Here is a 16068-nt window from a genome sequence, read left to right as displayed (position 1 = left end):
TTTACTAGAGATTTCCCATCATTCCATGGGCCTCACCTATGAGAATATACTTTTATCTTGCTTTCTTTCATCGTATCCATACCACCATCTAATTTTACTCTAAACCAGTGATTGTCAACCCTAAATGTACATTAGAACTTCTTGGAATGCTTTTAAAAGGTACCAGTGCCTGGTCCCCACTCCCTGAGATTATGATCTAATCTGCCCTGAGATGGGGCTGGACAGTGTTATGTTTTATGTGTTCACAAAATAATTATAATCCACAGCCAGGATTAAGAACCAACGCCTAGTCCTTAGATATTAAGCATTACCCAAGGCTAGGCTATCTTCCAATATCCACCTGCCTGGTTACCCTACTGGATGAGCCTAGAATTTAACACTAACCTTTGCTGCTTTTTTCCATATGTTATTAATAAATAAGCCAATCAAAGTATTGGTAGAAGAATATACTGATAACTGAAATCTGATAATAGGAAGCCATCTACTGAGAAAATAATTGGAGAGAAATGCCTCATTGCTCCAAATTCTTTATGCCTTGATGTATAAACCAGACTCCAGACTGGAGATATATATATATGATTTGTAAGACTTAGCATGCTGAGTACAAATGCCTTATCTCCAAAGGTGGAATGATTAACCCCAGCTGCTCTTTCGTGCTTTCCAGAGACCTTTGAAAATTAAGTCTTAGTTTGGGATTTTACTTTGGTTGTATCACTGCTTGAGATCAATATATCTTTATCTTTTAAATGAGGGGTTTCTCACCTGAATTTCAGGGGGTTCATAAATATTCTTTTTTTTTTTTTAATGTGTATATGTTCATTTTCCTAGGGAGGGAAGTCAACTGCTTTTATCAGATTCTGAAATCCCTTCCATAACCAAAAGGTTTCTACATATATCCCTAGGTTTCTAGGCAAAATCTCTTCAAAGATTTTGTTTTGCTCTGAGAAACAGCTTGGATGAAGCGAGAGGGCAGATGAACAGGTAGATATCATAACATTTGTTCACTTTCTTCTCCACAGGGTAAATAAGTTTCCCTAGTCCTACCCTTTTAATCCACTTTTATCAAAGGGCTACGAATAGTCTCAAAAACCAAACTTAGTCGTCTACCTGAGGTCCACCTGTCTTCTTTTCCCTCCTATTATTTTGATTATAAAAATTTGCCATTTGTGTAAGTCAAAACCAGTCGAATATCAGCAATTTCACCTGGTTCAAATTAATGCTTTCTATAAACTTGTTATTTATTTATTTTTTTTGCGATACATGGGCCTCTCACTGTTGTGGCCCCTCCCGTTGCGGAGCACAGGCTCCGGACGCGCAGGCTCAGCGGCCATGGCTCACGGTCCTAGCTGCTCCGCGGCATGTGGGATCTTCCCAGGCCGGGGCACGTACCCGTGTCCCCTGCATCGGCAGGTGGACTCTCAACCACTGCGCCACCAGGGAAGCCCCTAAACTTGTTATTTTGACAATCCCTCTTTACTATCTCCTGTGGTAGATACCACAGGGATGCAATTCCTCAGGCTTGAGTCCTTGCCTTTCTTCAGTTAAGAAGGACATGCTCTAGCTTCCAGCCTGAAAAAGTAAGACTTCTCCATGACTATATTAAGGATGTGTATGTTTATCTGTAACTCCATCTAGATCTATCCCTTTTGTACAAACCTTCACCTGTAAGATGAATAAGGTCTGAGAATCTAATGTATAACATAGTAACTACAGTTGATAACACTGTATTATATAATTGAAATTTGCTAAGAGAGTAGACCTTAAACATTCTCAACAGAAAAAAAAATTAATATGGGAGGTGATGGATGTTTTAATTAAGTAGATGGGAGGAATCCTTTCATAATGTGCACATATATCAACTATCCTACAATTTTACTTGTCAATTATACCTCAGTAGAGTTGAAAAAATCAAAATAGATCTATTGCTTTTGGTTTGGTTCTTCCCCTGCCTTCTCCCATCTCTAGAGTTGACCATACTGGGCCTTGTGGAGATCCTACCCCCAATGAATAAACCACTGCTTCCACCTTGGTCATAAAAATACTAAAAAGATGCTTACCCCCAAAAGTATTAATGGCAAGTAAATGAAGCAGAGCAATGGAACTGGTAATTCTGCAGACCCAGTGCTGAGCTAATTAGGGACTCTGACATATTTACCGTTCTCAGCAGTCAGAGAGCATTTATCACTAGGATAGCTGGTAGTTCAAGGCTTCTAGCAGGACTGCTTTCACCTCTGAATTCCTCCAGGCTGATGAGCAATCACTCTGCTATCCTGTACTAGAGGTACAAATTCAGGTTTTCTTTACTCACAGTGAGTAGTGAGAGACTTTGCTGTAAGCAGAGAAATTAGATGGCTTCTTGCATTATCACCCTAACAGATTTCTGCCCAGAAAGTAAAGTGTGGCTATTCCGTATGTATACTGCTATTCAACCTGAGGCTGTACAAAGCCTGACTCCTCCGTACATCCAATAATTTACCAGTACAACCTTCAACATGCTCCTATTTCCCCACGTTAAAAAAAAAAATGAACACACAAATTTTCTCACGAAACTGCTCTGATCAGGGTGACTAACCATATCCAAATTGCCAAAGCTCTCTTCAATATTTGTCCTACCAGACCTCTCTCTGTAGCACTTGGCACTGCTGATCCCCCATCTTCTGGAAAACCTCCCCTCCACTGGTCTTCAGGACACTTTTCTGATTCTTCCATCACCTCTCCAATTTCTCACTCTTAAGTTATATTGCTTTCTTTTCTCAGTCTTCACCTCTCTGCATATCTTGATCATCTTAGGGACTTAAATTATTAACTCTTCTACATCTCTAATTCAGAAAGTTCTTCTGAGTTTCAAATCTGACTTCCCAATATCATACAAATGTCTGCACAGCCCCTTTAAACTCTACATTGCCAAAACTCCTCCACAAGAACTGTTGCTCCCACACTATCGTACTTCAGTTGATAACTGCCATTAATCAGTTGTCCTAGCTGAAGACATCAAAACTATTCTCAACTTCCTTTTTTACCTCTGTCTTACAATATCCACTTGACACTCTAACATCCTGCCTTTGCCTTAATGTTCAGATCACTGACACCCTGGCTCTGGCCATCTAGTTTGCAATACTCAAGTTTCCCAATTGTTCATCTTAAGATTATGACTAGAGAACACTGCCTTTGGAGCCAGAAAACCTTGTTTCAAATCCCAGCTCCATCACTCTTGTGCCACTGATAAAGTTATTCAGTTTCTACAGCTGTAAATCAGGATGCAAAAAATTTACCCCATGGTTTGGAGACAGAATTAATTAAAACCATGTAAACTTCTTAGAGGAGTTCCTATCATCCAACACTCAATCCATAGTAGCTATTATTATTACTTGTACTGTCTCATCCACAAAGCTTTTCCTGTCTACTCTAGTCCTAAACTTCTCTTAAGGGACTAGTAGACAGATTTTTGAGCCAAGGTGGAATCCAAACACTGCCATTTACAAGCTATGTGACCTAAGGCAACTTATTTAATTTTTTTGAGCCTTATTTAGTTCCATCATCAGAAAATTGTATCAAAACAGGTTCAAGAATTTATTGTAGCGTATTAATGGTTCAATGTAATAGTTTCTGGAAATTTTTTCACATCTTCTATACACTGTAAGAAATTTCTTAGGTAGTGTCTCTTCAATTGGTTTGCTTTCTGTCCTTTAATCTTAATTATTTGACTATACTGTCAGTGCTTTCAGTGCAAGGAGTGTATCTGATACACTCTGCTTCCCTATCAACCCTAGCAAAATGTAGAGCTCACAATAGGCACCAATAAATATTGTTGATGGAGCTATGACAATAGCTGCGCTTGCTTGTTCTCACGTAAAACACAGGCACACACAGAGAAAAATACACTCAGAAATAAAAATCTTTGAACAACTAGTCATGTGAGAAACCTAAAAGATGCTGGCATCAGCTTTACAATCTTTTCCAATTGAGATGATGAAATTATATAGCTGGGATCAAAGTAATAACTGAGTCATCATTTTTCTCATTCTGTACATACATAAAAGCTCATTGCCATTATACTAGATTTAAAGGAAATAAATAATTTTCTATTATATGAGGAATAAGGGAAAAGTCTCTGATGTGTGCCTATTGAGTGTACTAGTTAGCAACAGTTGTGGCTACTAGTATTAAAGAAGTAACATACTCTATGCTGGAAAGAAGCAAATCTCTGTCCTTGAAAAGGGGATCATCAATAAAGAAAACACGTTAATATAGGTGGAAGTACAAATTTCTTGCAAAGAGAAGATAACTCTATATATGCAAGTGACAGTTACATTGTTGAAAAGAAGCCTGGGAGGGGCTAAGAATTCAGAACATCCATGTGTGGAAAAATACATCATAGGATGTCTTCATGGAGGTTACAGATCCAGTGCAGCACAGAGCAGACAACATAACATTGAAGAAACACTGGGGATGATTTAACAAGAGTGTTCAATACAAAAATAATTTGAAAGTAGTTCAAAGAATTATCCTCAATATTCTCAAACACGAGACTTTCATACTGGAAAATGGCTTAACATTTTGATCCATGTATATACAGTGATAATAATGTCTCACATTTTACACAAATTTATATTGTACATACCGTCATATTTTGTATACATTTTATACATACAAATACATACAATCATATTTCTTTGGAGCTTTCAAACTAATTTCACATAGTCTTATTTGATTTTTATACAAATAAAGGAAAGTAAAGAGCTCATTTCTACACTAATCATTCTATAAAGAAAGAAAAAACTAGCGGTATCTAAACTCTTCCATCCTCCTATGAATTCAGGAAAAGAACATTCAGTAAGAGATTATCAAGTTGAATACTCTGAAGTTTTCAAAGACATATAGGCAGTTTAAAAGCCAGTAATGATAAAGCCCATCAAAAATAGAAGTGAAGGGTTATAAATGTTCGGATAATAACGAACCATGAAATGTGTTATATTATTTGCAGATTAAAGACTTCCAGGCCACTCTCATTTCATTCACAAGTTCTACTCTGAAAGGACAGATCCTTGAGGGGAGAGACCCCTGGGTTATTTTCCACAACTGCTGCTCATTCTTCAAAGTTGGTAGGACCAGGATCAACACATCTCTGTGTGCTGATTCCTTTGCCTGGTGCTTAGAAGGGAACTAATGGGCTCCAAAGGGAGTAGCCTCTAGTGTTCTGATGGTCGCTTCACAGTTGTGAGGACAAACACAGTTTGAAAGAAGAAATGTGAGTACCTGAAAATTCAAGCATTACAATGGCCGGATTCCATGGGAATGAATGGTTAGTGTTTATATTATAGAATTTTATTCTGGGAAAGAAAAAATTCATAGTTTTGAATAATAATAGTAGCTTATAATATCTAATATTTATTGTACAATTATATCCTGGTAACTCTCCTAAGGGATTTCAATGGATTAATCAATGTAATGCCATGTAAGAAAGGTACTATTAATAGTGATATTTATTTATTTATTTATTTATTTATTTATTTATTTTTTGCGGTACGCGGGCCTCTCACTGTTGTGGCCTCTCCTGTTGCGGAGCACAGGCTCCGGACGCGCAGGCTCAGCGGCCATGGCTCACGGGCCCAGCCGCTCCGCGGCATGTGGGATCTTCCCGGACCGGGACACGAACCCGTGTCCCCTGCATTGGCAGGCGGACTCTCTACCACTGCGCCACCAGGGAAGCCCAATAGTGATATTTATAGATGAGAAAACTGAGGCTAGGAACAGTTAAGTAACTTGTCTGAGGTCAAATAATTAATATGTAGAAGTTTCAGGAATCATGCTATGGAAGTCTGAACTTCCATGCCTCCTCTCGAACATTAAAAATTTTCATTATTTTAGAATGAAACCTTTCTTCAGTAAATGCGTTTGGAAGGTGAGCATCACTCACTATGAAAAGAAATTGGAATTAATTCCAGAGTTAAAAAATTAAAATGTTATCAAACAATATATTTATACTAGGGAAAAAAAGAACAACCAACTGACTTGGAGAAGATTCACAGAAGTGCAGAGCTGGGAGAATACGTGTCAATTCTCCAGCTTTAATGATGAAGAATTACCAAAGAGGGTGAATTCATTTGTCCAGGGTCATATAGGTAGATGAAGGCAGACCAAGATAAATAACATGGATATTCATATTTCCAGTCCTGTGATCATGCTACTACAACACAACTCAGAATCTTAAATCCTCTACTTCTTCTAACTAATGTATTGCCTGAGAAGGCAGAATGTAGTACGTATCTTCAAAGATAACTGTTGAATTATTAACAGACAACCATCTGCCCTGGTTAATCTAGTGAGGATACTAAAGAGTTTATTGAAATGGCTTGCTGCTATGAAATAGACAATTTGTGAAATGCAAACAAATATAAAATGAAAGCAAGCTTTCATTCCTTGATTCCAAAGAGACTGTTATTACATAAAAATGACAATTGCCACATCAAGGTCAATTATACCAACTGGTTTATAATTTAATGCCAAGATAGATTTATGGTGACTAATAACTAATAATCCACTCTAGGTAATAACTTATCCAAATTGATTTCTTCTTCTTTTTTATTTAAAGTACAACCTATTTTATTTTGTGTTATTTTTATATACAAGCAGTTTACTATCATTTTTCTCCATTTACACCTTTGTTGAGGTGTAATTAACAAAATTTATATGTATTTAAGGTGTATAACTTGATATTTTGATACATGTATACATCAACAAATAATCACCACAAACTAATTAATATATTCATCACCTCACATAGTTACCATTTTCTTTTTTCTTTCTTTTCTTTGTGTGTGTGGTAAGAACACTTATGATCTACCCTCTTAGCAAATTTCAAGTATGCAAAACTGTGTTGTTAACTATAGTCACATTGCTGTACATTAGATCTCCAGAACTTAATCATCATGAATAACTAAAACTTTGTATCCCTTGCCCAACATCTTTCTACCCAATAGCAGAAAAATATACGTTCTTCCCAAGTACATACAAAACATTCTCTAGGATAGATCATATGTTAGGTCACAAAACAGCCTTTACAAATTTAAGAAAACAGAAATCATTCCAAGTATCTTTTCTGACCACAGTGGAATGAAACTAGAAATCAAAAACAGTAAGAAAATAGTAAAATTCACAAATACATGGAAAATAAACAACACACTCTTGAACTACCACTGGGTCCATAAGGAAGTCAAAAGAGAGTTTTAAAAGTATCTTGAGATAAAAAGAAATACATACAAAAAGAAATACACAACATACCAAACTCGTGGGATACAACAAAAGCAATACTAAGAGGTAAATTTATAGTGATAAACGCTGTCAATAAAAAAAAGAAAGGTTTCAGATAAAATAACTTTATACCTCAAGGAGCTAGAAAAAGAATAATAATTAAGCCTAAAGTTAGCAGAAGGAAGGAAATAGTAAAGACTAGAGTAGAAATAAATCAGAGAATGGAAAAACAATAGAAAAAACTAAAATTACAAGTTGATCTTTTTTAGAAGATAAAATTGACAAACCCTTAGCTAGACTAACTAGGAAAAAAAGAGAAAAGACCCAAATAAATAAAATCAGAAATGAAAGAGGAGACAATATAACGGATGCCTCAGATATTAAAAGAATCGTAAGGGACTACTATGAGATGTTTGTCAGCTAAGCTGGTTTCTTGTTCAGCCACCACTACCATGTGGAAAGCCTGAGTTCCATTGTACTAGGCAATTGAAATGTGTGTACAAGATACATATTTGTCCATTAACACCCAAGCAAAGATAAGGAGAAAGACAGGACCAAGGAGAATTTGCTTGCCCTTGAGAAGATGGGTTGGGTTTTGATTTAGCAGATGCCAGGCCTTTTGAAAAAGGGGGCAAATAGGAAATAGAAGAGAGAGGCCAGAAAACATATGAGTATAAACACCATTTACAAACACACACACACACACACACACACACACATACACACAGCAGGTTGCTAAATTTGTTTATATATGAAAGTTTCTATATTAGAGTACTGTTTGTTACATTCTTCCTCTTTGACAAAACCTCTGTACCAAGTACGTCCTCGTCCATATGTTGCTGGGGATAGGTCTGTTTCAATCAGCATGCATTAATAAAATAAATTTATAGAAAGGTACTGTTTGTTTTCTTCCTCTCAAAAACAAGGACTGAATTATTCAACATTGCTTTACATATTTTAATTGGTCAGTCCAATATGGCTTCCAGAATTGCATACATTAAATATGTCCAGGTCAATGAACAAAATTAACTCTTTGCTTATTAAAAAATATAACAGATTACTTAAGTTGCTCATGAAGTTCTCTAGTAAAGAGAATATTAGAATTACTTTTTCCTCTGTCAGGGAAAAAAGTCCTTACTTACAAATGAAGTTGTTGTGTTTCTTTTTCTGATATATTCATTCAGCCATTTATTTAACAAATATTTATTGAGAACTCAGAATGTGTCAAAAACAAGGCTAAAAGTTGAGACTTGATGGGGAGCAAACACTAAAATGAAACCTTCCCTCTCAGAGTTCAGAACAGAGAGGGGCAAATAAATCAAAGGAGCCTATAAACTAATGTGAAATGGCAACTGTGACACAAGTCAGGAAGGAAAAACTCAAGGTGCTTAAGAGAGACTACAAAGATTTGACCTAGTCAGAGAGGTCAAGGGGGGCTTCCCTCAGGAAGTAACACCTGGCTGTGCTCTAAAGTATAAGAGGAATATATTTCAGGCAACAAGTAGGAAAAGTACTGTAGCAGAAATGAGCATAAGAATAACTTCAAAAAAATAGGAGCATGTTGTGCCTTAGAAGGGAAGAAAGTGACTAAGATAGAGTGAAAGCCAACCCTTTCAAATGTTGAAAAGTCAAGTATGAAGAGGACTGAAAATGTCCATTGGCATCTGAAAAAATAAAGATCACTAGGAAATTATCAAAAAGCTGTTATTATGAAATGATGATGACAGAGGCCAATTGGAGAGGATTGCAGAGTTAAGTTCTAGGTTAGAAAATGAAGCTATTGGGTATAGGCAAGCCTTTAAAGATGAAGAGAGAGTATTGTAACTGCAAGGGGATAGAGAATCAAAGATTTTTGTGGGGTTTTTGGTTGCTGTTTGTTTGCTTTAATGAGAGAAACAGGGATGTGTTGAAAATTTGGTAGTTATCAGGAAGCTAAAACCAAAGAAGACAACCAGGATTTCCAACATGTTTTTAACCTGCAGATGTTGGGCTATATGTCCTCTATGGCAAAAAAGAAAATCTTATTTAAATATCCACTGTAAACTTTTATGGTGAAACAGATTGTTTCAAGTGGGTAACTCTTATGTACTTCGAAGTTAAACTGGGGCTTCCCTGATGGCGCAGTGGTTGAGAGTCCGCCTGCCGATGCAGGGGACACGGGTTCATCCCCCGGTCCGGGAAGATCCCACATGCCGTGGAGCGGCTGGGCCTGTGAGCCATGGCCGCTGAGCCTGCACATCCGGAGCCTGTGCTCCGCAACGGGAGAGGCCAGAACAGTGAGAGGCCCGCGTACCGCAAAAAAAAGAAGTTAAACTGAATATCCAACTTAGTTATAACCATTTTCAATTTTCTTTCGGCCACTGTAAATATAGATTTGTATTAAAATCCAGAATATAACTTTTTTAACTTTGCTGAGAAAAAAAGGATTCATTCATCATTTATTCATAAGATATCATGAACCATTTGCATTTAATAAAAAGAGAAATGTTTTATGAACTGGTTGCTGTATTGTAGATGATTTGGGCACATAATGAACTGCAAATCTCTTAATACTTCAGAATATCAATTTTTGTTAAATTAAAATATATCATTAAGGAAAAATATTATCACAGATACCAATTCACTGTCTACCTCATTTATAGCTTTGAAATACTATAATTCATTAAGAATGAAAATAAAACTGTGGTCAACTGTATGCTTTTATTTCTCTTTAGAAAAGGTAATCCTATGAAGATATGAATGATCTACTAAACTATTCTGTTTACTATGTAAAGAATGTATTTTTATTATTTAATGGGAGATTTTAGTTTCCTAAATAAAAAATACTAATAATACTAAAATAAAATCATATTAATATTAATTTGGTAATCCAACTAAAATTGGGACACATGTGGGACTATTATTTGGTGGAGGTTAATAAAGATTTTTTTCACTTGCTGGCCTAGTGACAAGTCAGGACTCTTCTATACCTTTGTTTGGTGTTAATTAATCAAGAAAGTAAGTTTTTTCCCAGCATTTTGCATGTTCAAGTTGTCAATTAATCTGCTTAGAAATGGTTCATTCACAACGAATTTTATCTACTTCCTGAAAGGCACTGTGCTGGACCTTGGGGGTACATAAATGACAAACATTCCCTGCCCTCAAGGAGTTTACAGTATTACAGCACCGTATTTACAAGATCAAAGGAATCTAGATGGTATAACAGAAGTATAAAGAACTTCAATCCACCTGAGGAAGGCAAAGAAAATATCAGAGAGAAGATGTAATTTAAGTTGATCCCTTAAGAAAAAGAACCACTCCGCTACGTGATCAGAACAAAAGTGGAATTTTAGTAGAGGAAACAACTTAGTCACTGGCAGTTCTGTTCATGTACGTGCCAGTAGGAGTGGATTGTTGGGTGGGAAGCTGAATTAGAGGCCGGAAACAAGAGACAGACCTTAGAGGCAGGCAAAGGGCAGATGACCATGGATCATTTGTATCGTGCAAATGAGTTTGAATTACGTTCTTTGACAGGAGTTCCCTGAAGCCTTTTTTGTACTTTTTAGTTACATTTTTTATATGAGATAATTGTAGATCCACATGGAATTGTAAGAGATAATACAGAGATATGTCGTGCACCCTTAATACAATTTTCCCTATCAGTAACATCTTGCAAAACTATCGTTTAATATCACAATCAGGATATTGATATAATCAAGATAAAGGACAGTTCCATCTCTACAAGGACTCCTCATGTTGCTCTTTGGTAGCCAAAGGTGTTTATTATGGAGAAAAACAATTGATGTTTGTATGCTTACCTTGTCTCCTGAGACCTGGTTGAACTCACTTATTAATTTAGGGTTTTAAAACATGTTTTATAATTTCCTACATAGACAATCATGCCATCTGCAAATAAAGACAATTTGATTTCTTCCTTTCTGATATGTTTCTCTTTTTGTTTCCATATATTGCCTTATCAAATTGGCTAGAACTTCCAGGAGTATATTGAATAGAGTGGTAAGAGTGGACATCCTTGCTTTGTTCTCAGACATCAGGGGAAGTACTTAGTCTTTTATCATTAACTACTGGCCACTGGCTGTCCTTTCTGGGGAGGCCTAGTGGTGACAAATTCTCTAAATTTTTCTTCATCTTGAGAATGTCTTTATTTCTCCTTTATTCTCAAAGTATATTTTGGATGAATATAGAATTCTGGATTGACAGTTCTTTTCTTTCCACACTTGAAAAACATTGTCACTTCCCTCTGACTTCCCTAGTATTTGAAAAAATCCTGTCATTCAAACGGTTTTACCCCTACAGATAAGGTATCCTTTCTCTTTCACTACTTTCAAGATTATTTCTTTTGCCTTCAATTTTCAGAAAGTTAAGTGTTTTTTGTGTGAATGTGGATTTCTTTAGAGTAATCTTGTTTGGGGGTTTGCTCAGTTTCTTAAATCTATAGATGTATATCTTTGGCCAAATTTGAGAAGTTGAGAAGTTTTCAGAAGTTTTCCATTATTTTTTTGAGTACTTTTTTCAGGCCCACTCTCTTTCTCCTTTCCTTCCATGACTGAAGTCACAAGTGCTAGATCTTTTGTCATCATTCCACATATCCCTGAGGCTCTGTTAGTTTTTTCTTTTCAGTCTATTTTCTTTCTGTTGTTTAGATTGGGTAATTTCTATTGTTCCTTCTTCCAGTTCATTAATTGTTTCCTCTGTCCCTTCCATGCTGGTACTGAGCCCATCTATTGAGTTTTTATCTTGGTTATTGTATTTTTCAGTTCTAAAATTTCCATATGGTTGTTCGTTATAGCATCTATATCTTTGCTGGAACTTTTTATTTCTTTACTGTGACTGTCTATTTTTTCAATTGTTTCAAGAATGTCCATCATCAATTGTTGAAGCATTTTTACCACAGCTGCTTTAAAATCTCTGTCAGATAATTCTAACATCTCCGTCATCTCAGTATTGGTATCTATCAACTGTCTTTTCATATTCAGCTTGCGATCGTTTTAGTTCTTGGTATGAGGAACGATCTTTTCATCAAATCCTGGACATTTTTTTGTACTATATTATGAGACTGACTCATATTTAAATCTTGTTTAAAGTGGCTTACTTAGATTTCACTCCAGCAAAGAAGGAAGAGGTAAGGGTAGAAATCCAGGTCCCTCATTTGGCCTCCATTGATACCCAATTGGGAAGATGCACTTCATTACTGCTGGGTTGCTTCTAGTTCTAACGGTAGGCTTCCAATGGCACCTCCCTGGCTGGACAAGGTGAGAGTTCCCTGTTACTGCTCCCAACGTGGTGTCCACTGACACCACAGGGAAGAGACAAGTGGTCTTATTATTGCTGGTGAAAGTCCTGACTTTCTACTAGGCCTCCACTGACCCCATCCATCCCAATGGAGAATGGAAGGGGTACCTCATTACTGATAGGTGAGGGGGATAAGTCCAGCCTCCTTATTTGGTCTCTACTGTCATTGCAAGTTCAAGGGGTCCTCATTATAACCTAACAGGGATGAAAATCTTGGCTCCCTAGTCAAACTCCTTTGACACCACCCTGTGGGAAGAGGGAGGGTTACGGCTCCTCCTTAAAGCCTGACAATTTTGGAAGTCTAAGCTTCCCACTTAGCCTTTGCTGTTTGGTGGTGGGGGTGGGATTATGGATTTTTCTGTGGCGTTTATCTGGAGTAGAGCCATCTAAAAGTTTTAAGTCTTGCTTAGGCTGCTCCTTCCTAATTCTTTGGCTTGAGAGATCAGGCTTTATTTTTTTCTTCTTGGAGGTTTTTTTTTTGTTTTTTGGTCTGCAGTTGTTGGCATTTCTGGATTGCCAGCTTCTTCAGACACAAATGTAAGACACATGAAGGAAAAGTAAAACCCAAGTTCTCATCATTATGTTATTTTTTGAGTCCCAAGGTCCCTAAAGACAGTTTTCCGTCTTCTCTCCACCTTTCAGTCTTATGTTTGTTTTAGACATAACACCTAAAATGTTTAGTTCTACTTAGCGGGAGGAATAGAGAAAAGTATATCATCTCTATCTTCCTGGAGGCAGAACTCAACCCTTTGAAAAATCTTGGCCTTTGCATTTTAGATAGATAACTGTAAGTGAGGAGAGCTCAGAAATTGAAGTTTGGGTAGAGATGGCCTGGAGGACGTCTGAAGGCAGAAGTATTTGTTAGAACATTCTCTAGAGTGGCTATCTGAAATATACAACTGGAAAGGATAGGCACCACACAAGTGAGATCAGAAGCCAACCATAGAATACACACCAGTCAACAACATACTAGCTAAATTATCAGCCTTGAACATATGGCAGGAGACATGGAAACAAGAAGACACTTTTGATAGGTACTAAAATGTAAATTCAGTAGAATGTAATGAGCAATAGGTTATGATATGTAAGGAGAATGAAGTTAGAATCACTTCTTGATTCTTAGTTTGGATGACTGAGTGAATGCAGGTAACATTAACAACACTGTAGAGTATATGGAAAGCAATGTCTTTGCAGGGAAGAGAGGAGATAGTGAGTTCATTTCACATTGTCTTGAGCATAAGGGATGACTGGGCCGTCTGAAGGTGCCGAATAATAAGCTGATGCTTAGCAGAAAGGTCAGATATAGAAAGGAGGAGTTGGGAGCCTTGGTTTAATTAGTAATACTCAAATCCAACTGCATGGGGATTATCCAGGAAATATAAGCAGAATGGGAAAAGAGGGCTAAGAACAAGACCCTATTAATCCCCAATGTTTAGCATCAAAGTAAAAGAAACCAAGAAAGGAAAAGGAGGACAAGCTGTCAGAGAGGTAGAAAGAGAACAGAGGAGTAGCATACAATTTAGTTCTATAAGCATTTGTTAAGTGTTTACTGTGTACTCTGCACTATGCTGAGACTGGCTTTTGAGGTCCCCACACTTTACTAGGTATAAATTCAGGACAGTGTGGTCAGCTCACTAACAGACATATGCTCAGGGGGGCAACGGAACCACAAAAGGGGAACCGAGCACAGCCAAAGACTATGAGGAAATTTTCCAAGAGATGATTACATCTAATCAGAGTCTACAAGGATAGGTAGAATTAACCAAACAAGCAAAGACAGAGGGAAAGTCATGCCAGGCAAAAGAAACAGCCTGGACAATAGCAAAAGGGCAGGGGGCTCAAGAAAACAGAGAGAATTACCTTCAGTCAGCAGGGTTGATGCCACTGAGAGAAAAAATAAAAATCAAAGTGAAGGGGGCCCTTTGACTTTGTCATTTATGAAGTCACTGTTGACCTCTGATACAGCAGCTTTATAAAGCAATGTGGAGAGAAACCAGACTTCAGTGAGATGAACAATAATTGGAAGCATATAAAGTTCACACAGTATGGGAAGTGTATTTTTTCAAGGAACTTAGTGGAGAAGAATATAAAGATGGGATAGCTAGAAATGTGCAAAAGTCTAAAAGGCTTTGTTTTGTGATCAGAGAGAATTGAAGATGTTTACAAGTCGCAGGAAAGAAACCAGAGTGCAGAGATAAGGTTTAAAAGGTTAAAAAAAGGATCACTCTTTTGTACGACAAATACTTTTAGAGCATCTGCAATGTTCTTAAGCACATCATTCCAAGATAAAGACAAACAACGGAGCCCCTTGCATGGTGTTAAAGTCATGTTTCAAATAAACTTGAGAAATAAAAAAAGGCCAATGGTAAATGCACAAAAATTACATGTACTTCAGTTCTAAAGGCAGGTTAATACTTATAAATATAAATACTTTTCAATATAATGGCACCTTTGGCTTTGTCACTTTATGTTAGCAATTTCATAATTCATTATAAGTATTCAGTGTTGAGGCTTATTTTGTTTACTTCAAGGGGAATTATTATTTTAATAAACATTTATTCTATTGTAAGGATTTTGGTATGGGACAGATGTGTCAAGATTATTTTATGTTTTAATTATTACAAACACCACAGTGCATGTTAAATCTACAAAGGACAAAGGCATAGTATAAAATATGTGGAGAAGTGCATGATGGTTTAATACTTGTGTCAAAGTCTGCCTTAGTATCTCTGAGCATTCAGAGACAGAAAACCAGCCAGCTGAAAATGAAGAAACACTCATGTCTTTAAATGGTGACTGGGACTAGAAGACTTCCATGAAGATCAAGAATAGTCTCTAATTTTTTCAGAATCATTGAGTTAAAGAATTTTAAGATTGTAAAGAACTTTGACATCATCTAATACTATTATCCACACCTTGCATATAAAATTCCCGTCTTCAAATTTCTTTCTTGATGTTACAGACTTTAAGTGAAAGAGAGCCTCCTATTTGAGAACTTCCCTATTCTATTAACGGACAGTTAAATTTTCTCTGATTATTCCAAAAGATAGGTCTCTGGAACTCCACATTACTACAATTACTACACTACTTCCTTTATATGTGGCAACTCTTTAAATGTCAAAAGATACTTAACATATATGCACACTAAATATATTATTTTTATCAGACTAACCATTCACAATTCCTTCATCTCTTTCTTGTATGACATTTTCACCCTGGTCCCTTTCATCCAAATTCTTTCTAATAAGTTAATGATTTTTTTCTCCTCCTCATTAAACTGAACACAGTTTTCCAAGTGTGAAAAAATAAGATTATAACATTGCACATGGTGAGTATTTTTTTAAAACAATCCTATCAACCGCTCATGTTTGAACTCATAATACACAGGGATTTAACCACATAAACTGCAACCAACTCAAGTTTCCCTTACTTCATTTTTGCAATTATTTTTAATATAAATATAAGATTGTAAAGATTTCCATATTTTCCCATCTTGTGTTTTTTGTCCCAAAAGTCCAAGATCAT

At 36.6% G+C, this 16068-nt stretch overlaps 1 protein-coding gene across 6 annotated transcripts in view; it reads right to left on the bottom strand.

Moving 5' to 3' along the window:
- The window catches only part of ACSS3 (acyl-CoA synthetase short chain family member 3), a 144488-nt gene that overhangs the window by 61465 nt on the left and 66955 nt on the right, over window positions 1-16068 (bottom strand). The gene's annotated exons all lie outside the window — the stretch shown is intronic.

The sequence above is a fragment of the Pseudorca crassidens genome, chromosome 11 (genome assembly GCF_039906515.1).
Source record: "Pseudorca crassidens isolate mPseCra1 chromosome 11, mPseCra1.hap1, whole genome shotgun sequence".
NCBI classification, from domain to species: Eukaryota; Metazoa; Chordata; class Mammalia; order Artiodactyla; family Delphinidae; genus Pseudorca; species Pseudorca crassidens.
This window is presented reverse-complemented; position numbering and strand designations above follow the sequence as displayed.